This window comes from Pinus tabuliformis, chromosome X (genome assembly GCF_031772625.1).
Source record: "Pinus tabuliformis cultivar Carrire ecotype Pingquan chromosome X, CPIR1, whole genome shotgun sequence".
Classification (NCBI taxonomy): domain Eukaryota; kingdom Viridiplantae; phylum Streptophyta; class Pinopsida; order Pinales; family Pinaceae; genus Pinus; species Pinus tabuliformis.
Window position 1 is genome coordinate 715,542,581 of NC_142308.1, and position 20,802 is coordinate 715,563,382.

A 20,802-nucleotide genomic window follows, 5' to 3' on the forward strand; every position below is an offset into this window, starting at 1 on the left:
ATATATGTTTTGCAGTGAACATTCTTAGTCAGTTTCAGTTGGAGCCTCGTCATGATCATTGGATGGCTGCCAAAGACATATTGAGGTATCTTTGTGGCACAGTACAAAACTGCCTAAAGTATGATAGTAAGGAAGTCAAGGTAATTGGCTTCAAATACTCTAATTGGGGTGGCAGTGAGACCGATGGAAGGAGCACTACTGGAGGATGCTTTAGTCTGGGAGCTGCTATGATCTCATGGATGAGCAAGAAGCAAGATCCCGTTGCATTGAGTAGTGCTGAGGCAGAATATGTGGCTGCATGTGAAGTAGGAAAAGAGGCTGTTTGGTTAAGGAAGCTTCTGATAGATTTGTTCGAGAAGTCTCTGGGTCCTACTGTGATTAATTGTGACAATCAAAGTTGTATCAAGATGTTTGGAGATCCCGTGTTTCATTCGAGGATGAAACATATCAATAATAAGTTCCACTTTATTAGGAACTTGGTGCAGGATGGGATCGTGAAGTTAGAGTATGTCTCGACAGATGAACATGTAGCAAACATACTGACAAAGGCTCTTCCTAATAAGAAGTTCGAATATCTAAGGAACCTGTTGGGTTTGGTAGATATTGGTGATTGTATTGATGATAAGGAAATGGAAGAGATTTGTTGAGGCTTTGCGAGTGAAGCATTGCCTGGGAGACATCAGGCCGACACTCTGTGTTGATGTCTGGAACCCGAAGTTGAAAAGGTGGTGTTGGTTATTGAGCTCTGTTTTGGATACACACATGTATGTTTGGGTTGGTGGTTAGCAAGTAAGCCTGATGGTACCTAGAGGGGCTCAAAGCTTTAGTCCACATTAGTCCCACCTGGATAGATTGCCTTGGTTAGGAATCTAGTCCATGGCATTGTGGTGCCTAAAAATTCTTCATATTTTTTCATATAGTTTGAGATCTTCCATTGTATTTGTACATTATGAATATCTCCCTAGTTAAGAGAGAGTGTTAGAAAATGTAACTATGTTCGGTCTTCAATAATGTACTTGAGTCATTATGTAATGTACTTGTTAAAAGAAGAAAGAAAAGAATTTTTATTATTGTAACAATGACTTATTAAAGCATGGGTTTCACGCTTGGGTCATCATTATATTAGTCAAAGTCCCCATTTTGGACTTCTAGGATTAATATTGAGTTTATAGAGTCATTGTACATTCGAGGAGACCCTTCTTGGGCTTTCGAATCATGTAAAAAGGTTTTGTATCAAGTCAAATATGAATTATGTACCCTCCACATCATGTCGGCCTAAGAGAGATCAAGTCGGCCTAAGGACCCTCATTCGACCCACAAGAAGCCTATATATACAAGGAGGTCGAAGTCATTTGGAGCATTCACTCTCAAGCAAGTTCGATATCTCAAGAAGAGCTGGAGAAGTGTGAAGTTTGTTGCCGGGAGGTGGAAATAAATGCGAGTTTGGGGAAGTCTTTAGAGAAGAAGAAAATCAAACTTTTGGTGCCTCTCTCTCTTTGTTTCGTGGTCTGGGTTGGGAGATCGAAGTCTCCTAAGATTTCGTTGTTGCCGGATGCTGTTGCCTAGTCAGAGTTGCTGGAAGGGGTCGAAGATCTGGGAGGCTGACATGGTGTGGAGGGAAAGTTTGGTCTGGTCTAGGGTAAAGAGTGTCAAATAATACTATTGAAAGGAAGAATTATCCTGATCGGGTTTTCCCTCGAGGGGGGTTTTGCCTTGGCATATGCCTATATCTTGTGTCTCTTGTTTTGTGATCTTCATACACATATAATAAGGTAATTGCTTGATGAAAGAAAAGATAATAAAGGAGTGAAAGTGGCCAACACACTCATAAGTAATTATCAAGAAAGGAGATTCAAACAACTCGACTCATTTAGAACACATCCACAACAAGTTCGATCTGCGGTTGCTAGAGGCAGAAAAGGGTGAGAAATTCAAGGAAGAGGAAGGAAACCCTGGCGAAGGAGAAGGAAGTCTTGGTCAAGCATAAGAAGTCGAATTTTCTCTCTCCCTGTCTCACACATGCGAAGTTGTTAGGTTGCTGGAAGGGCTAAAATTGCAGCATTGTAGCTGGGCTGAAATTTTGAAGTAGCTGGGGTCAAATTGCATTAATCGCAATTAAATCGGAAAATAGCGATTTTTTCAAATCGGAGATATTATCGGCTGATTAAATCGCAATTTTTTTTCAGCGATTTTTATGAAAAAATCGTGGAACAAAAAAAATAAAATAAAATAAAATTATGAGGAGGAGGTGACCCAAGCTACCCCTGTCACCAGTAGAGGACGTGGTCTACCTCCTGTAGCTCCTAGTTCTTCAGCTTCTAGAGCACAGCAGAGTCTACTGCCAACTCCACCGACATCTACATCTAGAGGGGCAAAGGAAATCAATAGTATTAGACTTTAGTTATTTGGTTCATTTCACTGTATATGACATTATGACTCATGATATGTGATACATTATTATATTTTTTGTTGATATTTTGAGGCTGAGTTGCGAGTCATGAGTCAGTACTTACTATTCAGGACATGATTCACTGTTATATGTGATGTGGCACTAGAAATGATATTAAACATATTATATATTAGTTTTTTTATCATATTTATGTGTCAATGTATTTATTTTATGTTGTAGATGCTTTAGATATTAAAAAAATTGAAAAACAATGAATATTTTTGTATGTTACGATTTTTTCCCGATTTTTACCGATTTTTACGATTTTTCCCGATTTTTTCCCCGCGCAGAATTAATCCTGATAACGATTAGTGCAACATTGGTCAAAATACTGGATTGTTGCTGGGCTAAAGCTGCTGGACAAGAAGGGACTACTGGAGTTTGCTGAATCATTTTGAAGGCTGAGTTGGTGGAGGAGGAAGGTCTTTTGGGTCTAAGGTCTTGGTCTATCTCAATTTGATTTACTAGTGGAAGAGTTTGACTGTGTTTTCCCCTATAGAGGGGTTTGAGCCCTGGTTGAGTGCCTACATCTGGTGTCGTTGATCTTCATGTTTTGATTTGATGATTGCTTGATGAAACCATGATAAAAGAAGAACACAACGAGAAGATAATAAGACTACAAGAATATCACAAGTAATTATCAATATAAGAAAATCTTTCTACCTTTCTGATTTTGTAACATGGTATCAAAGCTAAGGTGAAGAAGGAAGGAAAAGGTAGCTTGAAGGTCAATTGAAAGAAGAATTAAGGAGGAAGGAACAAAAGAAGGTCATTAAGGAAAGGATTATATAAGAAGAAAATCCTACTATCTATAGAGACTATGTCAACCTCAATGAAGACAAAAAACAAGCTAGAAGGAGCCTCCAATTACAGGGCATGGAAGAAGAGGATAGATCTTATTCTCGCTAAGCATAAAGTTTTGGATCTTGTTCAAGGAAAAGTTAAGAAACCTACAGATGATGCAAGAAAGGAGAAATTCAGGGAAATTGACATCTTGGCCATGAATCTAATAGTAGATGGAGTGAAGGACAATTTAATCCCATACATATCCAATATAGATTCCGCTCAAGAAATGTATGCATCCCTCTCCAAATTATTTACCGTCAAGAACATTGATCAAATAGCTAGCCTCAAGAATGAACTAAGGACAATAAAGATGACAAAATATGATACTGTGTCATCATATTTTGTAAGGATCTCTAGAATAAGAGATGAATTACAAGCTATTGATGAAGTTGTACCAGAGAAAGAACTTGTGATTGCTGCACTACTAGGTCTACCAAAATCATGGAGCTCTTTTGCATCAGGGATCAACAATTGGAAAGATACTCCTACTTTTGAACAAATGTGGAATGCATGCAGTCAAGAAGAAGCTCGCATCTCATTAGTAAATAACAAGCAGCGGGATGAAGAAGACAACATTTCAAATGGGTCAAGACAAGAAGAAGAGTGTATTCAAGAAGCTTAAAGAACCTAGAAAGAAAGTTGACCTATCCAAGGTTGAATGCTACAATTGTCATAAGATGGGCCATTATAAAGTCATTATCCTGAAAATCCAAGGAATAAGAAGAGAGAAAGAGAACATGTGAATGTTGTTGATGAAACTCCACCAAATAAGAACAAGACGAAAGAATCCGAAGTCAAAGACTTATTTGCTAGAGACTCTTAGGGATACTATCCCTTGCATACTCTACTTTAAGTTTTGCAATGTCTTCTTTTATGTTTTGATTTTCATAGTTCATAGATTCAGTATATTTTGTTAGAAATTCTTGAAGTTGTTTTGATAAGTTGTAGGTATTCCTCAGAAAGATTGGATTAAGAGGGATACTTCACCATTTTACCAAAAGATAAGTATATTGCTCTTTGTTTTATCTTTCATGATTGGTTTCCTCCTCATATTGATATTTGCTTGCATTGTATATTAATAACCTTTTCTTTATATTTTCCTTGATAGGAAAGCTTGTAGAATACACAAAAGTTATGGTAGAAACTTCAAAGGATAGACTTGAAGCATGGAAGTTTTGTTGCAAGGGAAGCCATTCAAGAATTGATGTCCTACAAGGTTTGTTAAATAACAACTCAAGGCATGTCACAGATTACAAGATTTGTTGCAAGGCTTTCTTGATACAAAAGGTATGATCATTTTTCTTTGGAAATTTATGTTATATTACTAACTCTCTTATGTGTAGGATTTTGAATCATAGAGATTCTTGTTAGGGTGATTAATCATTAGATTGAATCTACCCTTGTTACACTATCTCTTGTCATCTGATCTTTTATTTGAAACCCTAACGCTTAGGGATCATTGTAAAACCCAAGCCTCTTGATGCTAAGGGTATGTCAATGTTAATTAAGAAACCCTAGTCTTCTTAGGGTTTGTTAATAAAGTCTAGAACATATGATGAAATCCTATTCTTTTGAAGTTTAGGGTTTTGGTAATGTTTTGGAAAAAATCCTAGTCCTTTAGGATTTACTGTTAATGTCTAGGCTATATAATGAAACCCTATTTTTTTAGGGTTTGGTGACCTAGGGTTTATGAACAAAACCCTAGGGATTGATGGGCCTACCTAGAAACTGTCTTTCTAAATCCCTACGCTACCAATATCAATGATGTGATTTGGCAATTCTTATTTTAGTGGTTCAATCTCATGTCATTGATACATGTTCATATATGGCCACATTCAACAGGAAAATGTACGACAAAATGCAAAAGATGGCTTGGACAAACACATTTAGCGCGTGGGCAAAAGCCAATACATGAGCTCTGCCCCATCGTCATGGCCATCACCCTGATTCCTGCAGTTTTTATGAGCCTTCTTCATCATATATGAACCCATGATTGTTCCTACCCCTGGTGGGTAATAATCTGCCCGACCTTAAAATGGGGGTAGTCACTGCTATATCTTATACTTCATGCTCTTACCCCTTGAGCCCCGAGTAGTTAATCAAAGAAAATCATAAAAAGGAAAAAGGCTTATAAAGAAGGGTGGAAAAATCAAGGCTGGGGTACCTCATGTACCACGATTGCTCCCTCCTACACATTATAAACCCAAGTGTGCGCTCCCCTCTTATTAGCTACCCTTGTACCCTAGCATGTGACCCAGGGCTGCCCCTTCTCATTCCCCACTTCATTCACAGATCTATCACATGTCAACACCTTTTGAAGGATGTACCTTGACTATATTATCCCTTTTAGAAGTAGAAACCACTTAATAGGATCATTAGTTAGCCCCATTTGGAGTTTAGAAGATATTGGCACATCCCAAAGCCTATTATGGAAAGGCAGGCCATTATGAAGTTCCCAGTTGTGGTCTATGATTGGTAAGCTCATTTACTCGATTTCTCTAATGACTTGTTGTACTAAAAGGCTAGGGGATGCATTGGATCTTGTGCAGGATTGCAGATGGTCTCCATCTTGGGTTTGGTCTCCCTATACGGGGTCCTAATCCTCCATAGGGCTACATTGGCACATGTAGGGTGTGTGTTGAGAGCCATGGGCCTCCATAGTAGCAGAAAGCACTCCATAGATCTTGACAACCATTCAAAGATTGTTCGTGGTTCACTTAATGGACGAGGAAGATGCACTTGATCCATCATGCCTAGCTGGCCCCAAATTTGCAACAAACACTTGGCAAATGATTCGGGACCTGCTCGATGATGTGGCATCACCTACACCATCATCCTAGCCCTTGTAGGTGATCTACAGGGATCTTTGATTTGTTTGGAGACCCATGAGGACACTTGTGTGCCCCCACATGTCATTTGGAGCACTACAGGTTATTACAAGCGGCCAACCCCTTGTCCACTTCTTTTGAGGGTCCTATTATTCATTGTGGCACCCATGGACCTCATTAGGCCTCTTAGAGGGCCCTACGCCATGCATAGATTATTATTTGACCTCTTGAGAGGTTTACTCTTTCATTTGTGAGCTAGTCTGGTGGGCTTGTCACCAAAATTTGAATTATTAGAACATTATTTTATTTTTGGGGCTTATGTAGGCCAAGGAGGCTAATTCAAACTCCTAATTTGTATATAAATACAGGTGTGATGAGTTCATTTTCTCATCATCACTTTGGATTGGATCTCTTCTCTCTCTTGATAATTTCACACTTTTTCTAGAGGATGATTTGGAGCTTTATGGATGAATTTTGTGTGGATATTGGTCTATCTTATCTTCGAGTTTCTCTTTTGTCAATTGTGGATGGTTGGATATACTTTGTTACATATAAGTACATGATTTTAATGTTATTCTTGTTTACTTTGTCATATACATTTGAGTGGGATTTTTGCTATTTCTAGGGCTAATTTCTACATGCATTTATTGCTTAAAATTGTGGAATTTTGTCTCTATTATAACATCTCTCAATGTATGGGCCATGTAATATGAACGAAATCTCCTAGGGGTAATTCTATAAAAGAATTTGACCTTGATAAGCCATCTCCTTTGCACATCGAAGTATAAAAGCTGCAAGATTGCTTCTCCTTGACCTAGAAGGCTAGCGAAGTGATCTTGAGGTCTCCTTGACCAAGAATCAAGAATCCTACTCATTATTTCATCATAGACTCAATTCTCCCAAGACTAAGGTATTGATCTACCAAAAGGTGGTCACCAAAAATCACATCCTTTCACCTTCATTCAGGTCTGTCCAAGTTAGGGTACCTAGGGCATCAATTTCCCAACAAGCTAGCCCTCCAAAAAGTTCGATCTCCTAAGGACTCCTGCGTTGGTGTTTCCTTAAGGTCTCCTCCAATTTTGATGCCATTCTGGCAGTGGAGTTGGGAGAAAAGCCAAGTCCTAGCTCCGGGATCAAACTTTGTCTTAGCATCCCCAAGGCTAGCAGCTCATGGGATCAAATCAACACTTTCAAGTGACAATCCTTTCTTTGATCCTTTCCCACTTTGTCTAGCGTAAGGACATCATTGGTTGCCATACTCATTCCTCCTATCCTAGACTGTGTCCACTTGGTCCCGTGTGGTCCTGCTCCTTTGAAAAGACAATTCTTCAAGAACCGTCTGGCATACCAATTACAATAAGAATTTTAGGGATTAGGAAGTTCTTTCATAAGTTATATCTTATAAACCTAACCCTTAAAACCTCCCTTCCTTTCCCTGGAAGACATTATACCTTGCTTAGAAATCAAGCAAGCCTTATCTTTCTAACTTTTGTAGGAAAGGGATTATTAGGGTCACCCCTCATCATCTCATTGACTTACTTCATCGGTGACTCCATAATATACTGGGTCTTATCCCATCGGTGAAAGCCCGTAACTAGAAGGGAGCCTTAATTGAGGTGTCAGTGGGCTAAGTCTCCATTTGTTGCCCCTGGTCTAGCATTTGCCCTTTAGGTTCCCTGCTAGAATGAGTGGTAATAGGTCTTATGAGTGACATCATTGATTTCGAGCCTAGCAGTTATGACTCATGAGGAGGTAGTAGGCCTTTAGGTTTTGAAGAATGCCATGGTGGAAAAGTGTGCTTCCATCATGAAGAATGATGTGTGGGATATTGTGCCAAGGCCAAAAAGGAAATTAGTGGTTAGTTCAGGTGGATCTACAAGATCAAGCATGCGATAAATAGTAGTATTGAGAAGTATAAGGCTAGGTTTGTAGCAAGAGGGTTTTGCAAGGAGGAGGGAGTGGACTATGAGGAGACATTTTCTCTAATCACTAAGTTTACTTTTGTCAAGGCTGTTATATTTGTTGCTAGAGATGGGGTGGAGGATACATTAGATGGATGTGTAGACAACCTTCCTCAATGGAGTGATTGAGGAATAGGTGTACATTGAACAACCATAGGGATTTGAGGTGCATGAGAGAGATGCTCATGTATGTAGACTAAAGAATGCACTATATAGGCTTAAACAAACACCTAGAGCATGGTACTTGAGTATTGATTGGTATCTACTAGGCATGGGCTTCACCAAGAGTGAGAAGGATCCCAACTTGTATTACAAACTTGTTGGAGATGATCCACTCATCTTGGTGCTGTATGTTGATGATTTATTTCTTACAGAGTCATTGAAGCTCGTAGAGATGTGCAAGCATGTTCTTGCTATAGAGTTCAAGATGGAGGACATCGACATGATGCACTACTTTTTGGGATTGGAGGTGTGGCAACAGACAGGTGAGATTTTCCTGGGATAAGGAAAATATGCAGTTGATATCTTGAGGAGATTCAAGATGGTGGATTGTAGGCCTATGTCTACACCTATGATCACCGATTTAAGGAAGCTTAATGCTTCTAAGTCAGAGTTGGTGGCTCCCACTTTGTACAAGCAAATGATAGGTTCCTTGATGTATCTGGTCAATGCTAGGTTAGATATATTCTTTGGTGTGAATACCCTAAGCTAGCTTATAGTGAATTTGAGGAGGGTGCATTGGGTGGCAGCGAAGCATGTGCTTAGGTATTTGCAAGGTACAAAGGAGTATGGGTTGATAGATGTCAGGAGTGGTGGAGTACAATTGCAAGCTACACAGACTGAAATTGGGCTAATAGTGTATTGGGTAGGAAAAACACCTCAATGTCAAGGTTGCATGAAATGGGGAAACGGGTACGAGTTTCCGAAACGGGCACGGGTACGAAATGTGACCCCCCCCCCCCCCCCCCCCCAAATTTTGGAAACAGGGAAACACGAATATATATATATATATTAGGACATTTAAGAAATATGTGCAATCATAAAGCATATATGATACATTCTAATTTATTACATTATGATAAAATTGTCAATTGTCAATGCATAAACTATAAGTCTCTAAATTTACATCACATTTACTCATGAATGATCACATAATGAAAATAGAAATATCCAAAATCAGCCACGAGAAATTTCTAATTTCTTGTCTCGTGCTTGATTGGGAGTCTCCTCCTACATAGTCGAACGACCTTAGTGCTCTTGATTAAATACAAGTTTCATACCCTAGTACCCTACATGCTCTTGATTATTGGGAGTCTCCCCTGCATAGAGGGCTTGGTTCTCTTGATTAAATACAAGTTCCATACCCTAGTACATGATAAAATCCAATGGAAACATTGCAATCCCCCCAATCCTGAAATCCTGAAAAACAGATAAGTCTGCTGGATTTTGAGTGAGATCTAAAATTCTACTTTCTCCATATGAAATCCAATGAGGGCGAAACCACTCTCAAACATCCTAAGTCATTTCATGGTAATGTTAAAAATTTAAGTAAAAGGATGAAAATGAAAAATAAAGGAGAATATCACTTTTACTTTAAGAATTTAACATTACCATGAACTGCATATGCCTCAAACTTCTTGATGAACTGCATATCAACACTAGGGCAAAAGTTCACTTTTATAACTTTAGACAGGCATCTAGAAACAACTAGAACTAGAAGGCATTAGAAAACCTAATTAAAAATTAGAAGACAAATTAATTAAAAAAAATAAAATAAAAAAAGTCACGTTGCATGTGGAAATGATGTTGTATGGCCTAGAAACGCGTTTCTGGCCACACTGGCCATGTTTCCACCTCGAGAAACGTGCAAGTACGGCCAGAAACGCGTTTCTGGGCCGTACCGTACACATTTCCGTACGGAAATTCCTCCTCAGCTAGCGTTTCCTGCGACTTAGCTCAAGGTGCTTCTTCAATTTGGGATCAACAATGATCTTATATTTTAGCAAGACGTAGAGTTCAGTGGTGCTTTACAAAGTTCGTCTACTCAGAGGAATCCTCTGATACCAATGTAGTGAACAAAGTTCGTATATCAGAGGAATGCTCTGATACCAATGTAACGAACAAAGTTCGTATACTCAGAGGAATGCTCTGATACCAATGTAACAAACAAAGTTCGTCTACTCAGACGTATGCTTCGATACCAATGTAATGAACACAGTTCGTATACTAGTTAAATACTCCAGAAGACTTGGAATATGAAGATCTCCATTGAAGATACAAGAATATATATTAAAATGTATGAATGAGAATGATGATACAAATGAGAGTGAGGACCTGCTTATATACCCTAGGCAGGTACCTTTTCACGTATGGTCATGTCCTTAGAGACATGCCTCTTCATTATTAACTACTAGTTAATTAATTATTATTTATGTTTACATTTTTATTATTTTTATATAAATTATATCCATAACATGCTTAGTTTAGCAGAGGCCAAGTACATGGCAATGAGTTTGGCGAGTTGTGAGGCCATATGGCTTTGCAAGGTACTTACAAGGTTATTTGTTTTCGAGTTGGATAGTTATTCATTGCCATAATTAGAGTTGCAACAAATTCTTGAAGAATCTAGTGTTTCATGGCAGGTCCAAGCATATAGAGATCAAATACCACTTCATTAGAGACATGGTCCAAAGGGGAGCTGTGAAGCTCCAATATATCTCCACAAATGAGCAGGTTGCAGATATTCTCACCAAGCCTTTAGTGAAGGGTAAGTTTGTCTTCTATAGGGATAAGATTGGGGTGGTGTAGAATACATTTCTTGCTAGGAGGGAGTGTTGATGATGATAGCTCAAATAGGTGGTTGTGCATAGGCAACATGTCAAGCATGCAGATGATCTCCAAAAGCCTCTTTAGTTACATTCTCATGTTGAGTAAGTGACACTTATGATTTCTTTCCTTTGTTTAACTTAGGAAAAGAATATTAATTAATTAATTAATTAATGTTGGCTATTAAGCTAAGGTTTCTAATGAAAAATGAATTTAATTCATTTTAGTGAATTAGATCTAATCTCTACCATTGATCTAAGTGGATTAGGATTTAATCCTAGCCATCCATCACTTTGGAGATTGAGGGTTAGGGATTTGGCTTAATGAAAATTATAAAAGAAACCTAAGGAAGAGGTGAGGACACATCCATTCTTGGGAGAGCGATTTTCTTAAGCGAGTGAGAGACTCAAGACTAAAGAGAGTGAAAAGTGTGCAGCTACAGGATTTGTGTGAGCACAGGACTCGAGACTAAAGAGTGAAAAGTGTGCAATTACAGGATTCGTGTGAGCACAGGTTTGTAGGTTGAGGGCATAAGAGGAGGGCCAAAACTTATCTGTGGATAGGCCAAGGTTGTGCCATCTGGAGGAGGAGGGTGAGACTATTGAGGCTGAGTTCCATCAGGCAGGCCGAGAGTTTGGGGAGGTCGAGAGGGTTGATGCTAGACTTGGAGGAGGCCAGGTTAATACAGGGTTGCCAAAATTGTGGAAGACAGCTAGCACAAGTGCAAGCAAATTTCTGAGGGGGCTAAGTTGCCAGGTTTCATTGCTGTATTTTCTGTGTCTTCTCTGTGGATCTATTTCTTTGTTAAAGGAGCCCTAGTTTGCCTGAGTAATGGAAAAGTGAAGGAGAATTCGGGTAAATTTTTGCTGATATTGTGACTGATTTTCTGTTTTCAATTCCACTGCAAAAGATGTGAAGTTAAAATACCGGTGAATTTATTTTCAGCAGTTTTCAGAAAAAAAATTACTAGGTGAAATATTTTTCAGTATAAGATAAATTGCTAAGAAAATTAAATCAGATGTGGTATTAAAAATTAACATGGACAGCTGCTGCCTGGTGGATTTGCTAGCAGTTGGTATGATGGTGTACGGATGTCAGCAGATTGGCTTAGTCACTGGCAGCTGATATGAATGTATGGAAAATAGCTGTTTCACTGAATTGCTGGGTGCTGGCATAGTAGTTTACTGTAGACCACTGATTGCCAGAACTGTTTATGGGCTACCTGACCTGGTGCCCAATTGGTTCTCTGAAGACTGATACCGATGGTATAAGTATAAATGTTTATACTTGATAATTATCCTAATAGGGATAAATAATTGGAGAGATACCACATTAGATATTTGACAGAAATACTCAACACTTCAATCCCAGAGTAGGGATCATCATCAAGAGTTCATTGAGCTAAAGGGAATGTTTTGAATATCATATGTATTAATAATAATCCTCAACTAAGCATGTCAGGCGGTAAGGCTGACCGTATATATCGGATATCCAGGATTATTATTATTCTTATTTATTTTAGTTTATGAAGGACAGGATTTAAACCATTACCTCTGTTCAAGTTGTTCTCATTGAATTCATTTCTATGGCTTCCCATATCTTCCTTTTCCCATAGTGATCCATTCTTGGAATGATTTTTGCATCCTCAATGCATATATGGTAACTAGTATCATGGAAATGCTCAGCTAGAGAAGATCTTTTAATTCTGTTATGTCTCAGGTCCACGCAATGCTCATTTGATCAATTAGGAATTCCGAATGACTCTCATTTCCCCAGTGTATTGTTTACTACATGAGAATGGAGCTGAATATACACCTTTTTATGTTCTTGTATCAATAGCATCTTCCGCATGATCCAATAAATTCTTGATTGTGTTAGGCAGTGAAAAAGAGACCTTAATATTACCCTTCTTCAAATTTGTTGCAATTTTATCTATTGTACCTTTTATGTAGGCAAGTCTTATAGAATTCCCCTCCTTATTTCGACAATTCCTTTTGGTACTAGGTCCTTTCTTTATTCTTGAAATAGCCTAATCAAATTGTTTTTTACTATACCCGTTTGTTTTGAATACATTCTCTAGATGCTTCAATTCCAGCTCAATGTGATCCATATCTGATATTCTGAAGGCTCCAGTGATCAATGTACGCTGTAATGATAATACCACATTTCTAAGACGGGTAGTGATGGGAGTTTGCATGCAGATAACGATTGGTATGTGTCTTTTTATGATAGAATTGATGTGATAAAGATCCAATCATATTTCTTAGCTATTAGGACATCTAGGAAAGATATGCTATGATTTTTTTCAAGTAACTTGGCGAACTTTATGCTTTCAGATTGCCTGTTTAAATGCTTAAGGGATCATGCTAAATTTTCTTTTTTCATGTGGCCAAGTTATGTGGATATCATCAATGTATCTTCTCCACATTTTGGGCTTCAGAGGGGAGAAATCAATAGCTTTCTTTTCAAATTTCTTCAGATATAGATTGGAAATAATAGGACACTGTAATGTTCCTAAACAGGAATGTAAGTGATATACAAAGCATACAAACAGTCCAGCAATCAGAAAAACGAAATAGACACTAAGCACCCATGGAAACACTGGAAATAAAGAAGTGCTGAGCCATTTTATTACTTCTTCAGGAGAAAAATACAATAGTAAATAGAATGGTGCACCTGGGCTTGTCTCAATGGACAAGCATGACCAAACCCAGGTGAGCAATGGCTGAACTGAAGGCTGCTACAACTGCTGCACCAAACTGCACTGCATTGTCCAGAAAACTGCTTTGTCAGCTTGACTTCAAAGGGCTGGAATCACTGCTTCCCGTGCTCATAAAATTATGATATTTGAGCTCCTTACTCCTTGGCCTAAACCCAAAAAAACCCATGAAGGAATTTAGCTGGTTCAGACTTCTGAAATTCGACCCCCAAGGAGCCCAACTTCAGCTGCAACTGCAAAACTCGGCCTGCTGGATTCAAGCTGTAAAACCTCCTGGAAAGTGTCCAAAAACTCTGATATGATCCCTCCTACAAATCTCCTGACTTCCCGGATGAGTTTCCGGGCTGTAGCTCTTGCCCTCAAGACCCACGAAATTGTTGAACTGGCCCTTTGCGTTGTCTCCCAGGCCTGGAATTCGAACTGCTGGGTTGCTGGCTTCTTTGGGTCCAAAACTCTCACTAAATGCTGGCCCTATGCTGTCCTTCAGGTTCCTTGGCTCCTTCGGCAATTCGCTGATCCAAGGTGGCTCTATCTCCTTTTGCATGTTCTCACTGTGGCCCAGAAATACACACTTTCTGAGTGTAGCTGAGTGACTGTGCTGTGGGTACTTCCCGGAACTCCTGAAAATGCTTGTGGAATTGCCTTCCTAGGGTGGGTACTTGAAGTCCCCCGAAGGTAAGGTTGAATCTCGCGCTTGAGAGATTCGTGGTTGAACAACCAGTTGACTCGGCTAAGCAACTGAGCAAACAGTCAAGTAAATTCGATATGCAAGGTTGAATGAATGAATCAAATGAGAGCCTCCTCCTTATCTATTTGTGGGCCTTCCTTGCCTCATGTGGGCCTCTACAATTAGCATTTCGAATTCCCTCCAAGCCATTCGTATGGCCTAGTTCGAATTCCCACGTGGGTGGCCCACACCTTCCAGTAGCCATCTAATTAAGTCGGAATTCCTCCTAAGTCCCTAAGTCGAAACTGCTGGGTCCTTTCCCTTGGCCAAAAATGTGCAAAAATGTGTAGAGATAAACTTGTTACAAATGTGTTTGAGAAGGGATAGGACAAACACAGAGGAGAACCCATTGCCAAAGCCTCAAATTGGTCATAAATTTCTCCCTGAAAACTAAAATAAGTAGATTTCAAGTAGACTTTTACTAGTTTAGTTTTTGTCCTCATCAACGATTTTACTTATGGCTTTTATCGCATCATCTAATGGAATCTTTGTAAAGAGAGAAACCACATAAAAACTCAGGATACTATCCTCCTCACCTAGGCTTATATCTTTAATGTCTTTAATTAGATGCATGAAGTTTTTGACAAAGGATTGTGTTTTCCCAACTAGGATTTAAGTTTGGTAGTGAGGAACTTAGCCAACTTGTACGTGGGTAAGTCAATAGTGTTTACTATTGGCCTCATGCATGTTATCTTTATGCACCTTTGGCAAACCATAGACCCTTGGGGTAATAAGACTTTTTGGAAGAAGTTTCTCCTTTCTATCCATATCATGTGAAGAGTTCTTAATTGCTAGCAAAACTTCTTTCATAATCCTATTTGTTGGATCGCAATTTAATTTCCTTCCATTTTGTTATTGTAGTTGACTCTATTTAAGGTCAATATGGCGTTGCCCTTGTGTAAAAGAATTTGGTGAGAATATTCGTTTGAATCTGGTTGGTTGTATCCTATCATCCAAAGTGCAACCACTGGTTTGTGCTATCACCTGGAATTGTTGGTAGAAAAGTTTGCCAGCAACTTTGTTGGAAGGTCATCAATGTGATCAACGAGGAAAAGTGCCAATGTCATCTCACACTATCCCTGTCACTTCTAGATAGTGCCTTTTTTACGAAGGGTGGGAAGTTGGGGAGACAAGAGCATCCTTTCATCATTTTGAGGAGTATATAGGGAAACTACAGACAAGAGGGCCATCCTACACACAACTCTCATTTCATCACACACAGGACTATGTCATCTCCTCCATGACTGTGTAGTCATTGGAGTGAGACTCTTTGGGGCAGCACCATCCGGGGGAGTTTTGAGCTGGGGTGCTCGCAGATCATTTTGAGGGCCATTTGAGGTGAATTGTTGGAGTTGGGAGAGCAGAGATTGATAGGATCAGTCACAACAACAAAATTCAAAATTAGAGGAGGGCCAAGTTGTGAAGGGTCAATTTTTGAAGGTTGGAACCAAGGGAAACCCTTTTTGGGTTTTTCCAGGCTTTGGGCAAGGATCACACCCCTAATTTTATAGAATTTTCTGGGCAGATATGAGGGGTCAAACAGGGGTCCCAACTCAGCCAACAACTAGAGGAGCTAAGGGAAATTTGGGCCAAAATTCTGAGGTCAACATTTGGCCAATTCCTTCATGGGTTATTCTGGGTTTCTTGCGTAGAGGCTGGGATTAATTTCCCAGAATTTTCTGAGCAACAGTGAAGGCTCTCACAACAGATCATTTTAGGCAGCAACACCTTTCTAGGTAGTAACAACGTAGCTCTTGGGCCAGATTACCATCAGATTCGAGGAGGGTGTTCCATTGTTCATTTTGGGCTTTTTCTAGCTTGCCTACATCAAGCCCAGGTGCACACATTCTAGCACCTTGCTGTACACCTCTTTCCATTTAATAAAATGAGTAGACAACGCAGTTTGGTTGCCAATTCTGTGGTCTGATAGTCTGATTTAATTTTATGGTGTTGTTTCTATTGTTCGCTTTGCATAGCACTATTTTCCCTAGTTTGGAACATTATAGTGGTATGAGAGCATGATCTTGGCCCAGCTATGGGAAATTAGCCAAAAGATCATGGAAGCTTTGGGTATGAGTGCGCAGTTACGGGTGAAACTGGAGACAAAGCCATGGCTCAAGGGAAATCTAGTATGCAGAAATTATGGGGTAGAATTCATTGGGACAATGAGAGGTTGGCCCAGTTGAGGAGGGTGATAGACCATACCCATCCTCACCCTTACAACAGAGATGTTAGAGGTGAGCAGGTCGTGGGGGTGCAACCATATACATCATGTGGGGAAAGCCAACCAGATCAGGGGACCAGATCTCCTGAAAATGAACAGGCAGGGCAAAGACGGTTAGAGGGTCAGACTAGGGGGCGCTTTTGCTGGTGGAGACCTGGATTTAGTTATCAAGAGCCTGAGGAGGAGGTTAAGCATCATGCTAAGAGTCCATAGGATGGTGAGGAGCACATCGATATACCCAGTGTGGCGCAGGAGTCACCTTTATTAGAGACCTCTTTGAATGCCCTAGTTAACACGTTGGTGGAGAGGATAGAGCCTACACACATAGAGCCATTTGTTGAGGGGGTGCCACCCATGGACGAGATGCCAACAGTTGTTGAGGTATCTGGAGCCGTGACTGAGTTTTCAGGTGATCGATGCCCACGATGGTTCCATCAGTTTCAGGTTGACCTTCTAGCATTAAAAAGGAAGGTCGCATTAGTGCAAGAGGCTATTCTGTAGCAAAACGAGGAGCTGGAGGGCATGAGAGCGGTTTGTGCCAAGTCTAGGGCCAAATTGACTCACGTTGGGGAGTAGTTGGATTCGCTACTGGTGCAGCTAGAGTGCACGTTGGGGCGTGAGAGCAACCCTCTTCGAGCATACATAGATGGGGCTGGCAGCACTGTGAGGTTACCTTTACCCATTGGACAGAGAGAGACAAAGCGACCTAGTCAGATTTCATGTGTTGACCAGGGTAGCGAGATGAGACGACCTGAGTTGCACAGGGTGCATGACCCGCATGCTAGGGTTGTTCTATGTGCAGGAGTTCATGCATTTGATCCCTCTCTTGGGGTTGGATGGCGGGAGATTCTGAGTTGGTACCCTGGAGAGTAGGCTATGGAGATGGTGGTGGACTTGGGTGTAGCTCAACAGGAGATTCCAGGCAATGGGAATATTGACAACGCAGACTGGAATTGGGTTCCTGGTGGGACTACTTATCATTTCCGAGGTATACCTGTTGAGTACAACCGGGATGGTGCAGTTGACCTAGCAGTTGAGCGTGCACATCCGCTGGGGGAGTCTCGGTCAGCACCAGTGGCCGACCAGTTTATGGACAAACTCTTTTGGTTTTCTTGGTATGGCATTTGTATACGGGATCACTGGGTGATTAGCATATTCTGACAGGAGTAGAGGAGGTGGCATTGGCAGGCCACCAGACGATGCCTTGTACGGAGTTGGGGGCCCTTCACTTTTATGTAGGGCATAGAGGATGCAGAGGAGCAGAGAGTGGTGGCATCATTGCTGACACATAAGGAGAGTCACTTCTCGGATCCCTCAGGGGGTATTTGGAGGGAAGATCCATTCATCGTCAGGGATAATGATGCGATGGTGGTGGTGATGATACTGATTGGGTGTGGCGTGACACGTAGAGACATAGCTCTAGGCCATCACATCCACGGCTGTGTGGGAGCATCTAGCGTTGAGCAGTGGTCTACCGGTGGGCATGGAGATGCTTGGTGGTGTGCTGTAGTGTTGGACTACGTCGTCGAGTGGGGGTGCCTCACATTGCATTAAGTACATGCGGGGAGTGACAGGAGTAGTGACACAGGAGGGAAGCGGGACGATACAGGGTGGCATAGTTGTAGCCAAGGGTATCCAACAGTGTATAGGGGTAGGCCGCGGTGTACAGTGGCATGTTCAGAAGTACTGGGATGATCGGTGGTATGCAAAGGTATATGGTGCTGCACAACGAGGTCTTGGAGTGTTGCCTCCAAGGACACCCATGGACGGAGATGGCGGGCATACCTTTGGGTGTAGTTCACCCAGGATCGATGGGGACACAAATGAGCGATACTTGATGGTATTCGTGGGGACTCACACGCTTGACCCTCTTCTACATCAGTTACAGGAATGGGTGACCAAGTTGTTGTCCTTCGACACTCTGGGAACGAGCAGCAGGGGATGGGGAGCTCACCCAAGATATTGGATGGCACTTGGTGCGATAGAGAGGAGACTTCTCAGCGGGGGCATAGAGTCGGTGCGCGAGTTGACAACCACAGGTTGAGGGATTAGGTGATCGCCAACAGGGATGGCATATCATTCATCTCTAATCCTATGCCTGGGGAGCTGGTCATATGGGAGACATGTGTCACACTTTCCATAGGGCATGTTTGGACCATGCATGAGTAGAGGATACCGTGTACGACTGAGATAGTTGTCTAGTATATATTCGAGTTCCCAATATCGTATCGACACATTCTCCAAGGGGCGTGTAGTCGAACCAGTGGCGATGGTTGGCAGGAGCAGAATGGATCCGCATACGCTGAGTCGATTGCCTGTATCAGATACCCATCTATTGGTTGCATTTAGGGGGTAGCTATTTGGCACACGTGGTTTCCAGTGGTCGTCAGTACTACACAGTGGCAGACACAAGACAATTTAGCATGCCTCATATTAGTTCATGATGTATGGAGCCTATATATGGGTGGCATGGAGGAACTAGAGATGAGGGCCAGAGGGATTCCATCGGTTGTCAGGGTTATGCCTTAACAGGTTTGGCTATGGGATGCAGGGATTCAGTTGATCGATAGATCACTTGTGATGAGCGGAGTCGTGGCAGAGAGTGATATAGTTCGCTCTTGGGATGACACATGGGGGTTCACAAAAGGTTTCATCATATGGGGAGGCAGACATTTTCTGTTGCTGCACAGGTTCGGAGTTAGATTTGGATGGGTAGTCCTTGGCGCCATGGAGATGCCCATGTAGGATGTGTCTCGCCTCTTTTAGTATTCCACCATCGGGTTCCAGGAGAGGAGGATACTGTCTGCGCACGATGGGGAGTATGACATAGTCAGAGTAGCACAACGTCAACATGGTGGCACCACTCTGGGACTAGCAGGGAATTGGAGCATCACAACTCTTCACAACTCAATAACCTTTAGGGATGCGCCAACTACTGCAGGGGGAGATCATACAGATCGTCCATTGGGATTTAGCGTGTCGCTGATGGAGCAGGGTACATCTGGTACTTGCACCGAGAAGCTAAGTCACAGGGTTCGGCAAACCTGAAGCTTTAGGTTCGAAATTCGCCGAACCCGTAAAAAAATTTGAGGTTCGTTCAGGTTCGGCGAACCTGAAGGTCGAACCTCAAGCCGAACCTGAAGCCGAATTCGAACCTAAACGAACTCCGTCGAACTTGTCGAACCGAATCGAACTTAATTGGACCTAAACGAACCGAATCGACGAATTGTTGAGGTTCGATGGTTTTCTGGACGGTTTTAGAGGAAAAACAGTGGGCCGCATACCGCTTTTTAGCAGTTCTTCCAAGTTCCCGCCAAATAATTCTTTATAAACTATCCCGGGCTATCGTTTTGGCACACACTGTCGGGTTGAAACTTGATTGCTGAGCGTTTGTCTGTAACTTTGTAGTGAGCTTTGTTTGGAGTGAGTCTGGTGATTCGTGAGGTTGCAGATTCGTGAGTTTGCAGACTCTAGACGTTTGGGCACGCGTGACGCACGTCGCAGTGTGAGCTCGGCCGAGGCTTGCCGCTTGGAAGTTGGGGCTTTGAGCACTGGACTGAGGCACGACGCTGCAAGCAGAGTCCAGACTCCAGACCATCGACGCGGCACCAGTGTGCATGCAGCACCAGAAGTATCGTCAGATTTTGTATGCTCTCGAGTCTCACTCAATGCGTTTTCTTGTCAGTTGTCACTGCAATTTAATTTCAGTTTATAAAATGTTTACAGTTTATCCATGGGTTTTCCGTTTTTATTTCCTATTAATAGAGGTCTGATATTCGTTGATAAGTATTAAACCAATGCATTTCCTTCTCTGCGCTTGCACATCTTATCCAAAGCACAATCATACCTTAACTCTATTTTAAATTTTTAATAAATCATATAGCAGGAGAGCCAAGCCTGCTGTGCAGTTTTATCAATTGTGTCTCTCATATCTTAATCTCTCCACCTTGGATTGTAATTTGCAATGTGCATTCGTGTGATTCTATGAGATATCTAACTTCTATCACGTTATTATCTTATAAATTGCACTGAGTACGTGTTATTTGTGTACTGTGGCTGTGGCACATGCATATCGTATCAGTATGTATAGTGGGTATTACCTGCATTGTGCTTTATTGGGGATTTGATTTTTCCAAAGGGTGTAGCGTCAGTCTGGATAATTGATCCGCCCTTCTTTGACTATAAAATTTGCATTTTGCCCTATTAGCTAAACTAGAAGTAA

At 41.3% G+C, this 20,802-nt stretch overlaps 1 protein-coding gene across 1 annotated transcript in view; it reads left to right on the top strand.

Moving 5' to 3' along the window:
- The window catches only part of LOC149141963 (ubiquitin-like modifier-activating enzyme 5), a 479,516-nt gene that overhangs the window by 183,138 nt on the left and 275,576 nt on the right, over positions 1–20,802 (top strand). The gene's annotated exons all lie outside the window — the stretch shown is intronic.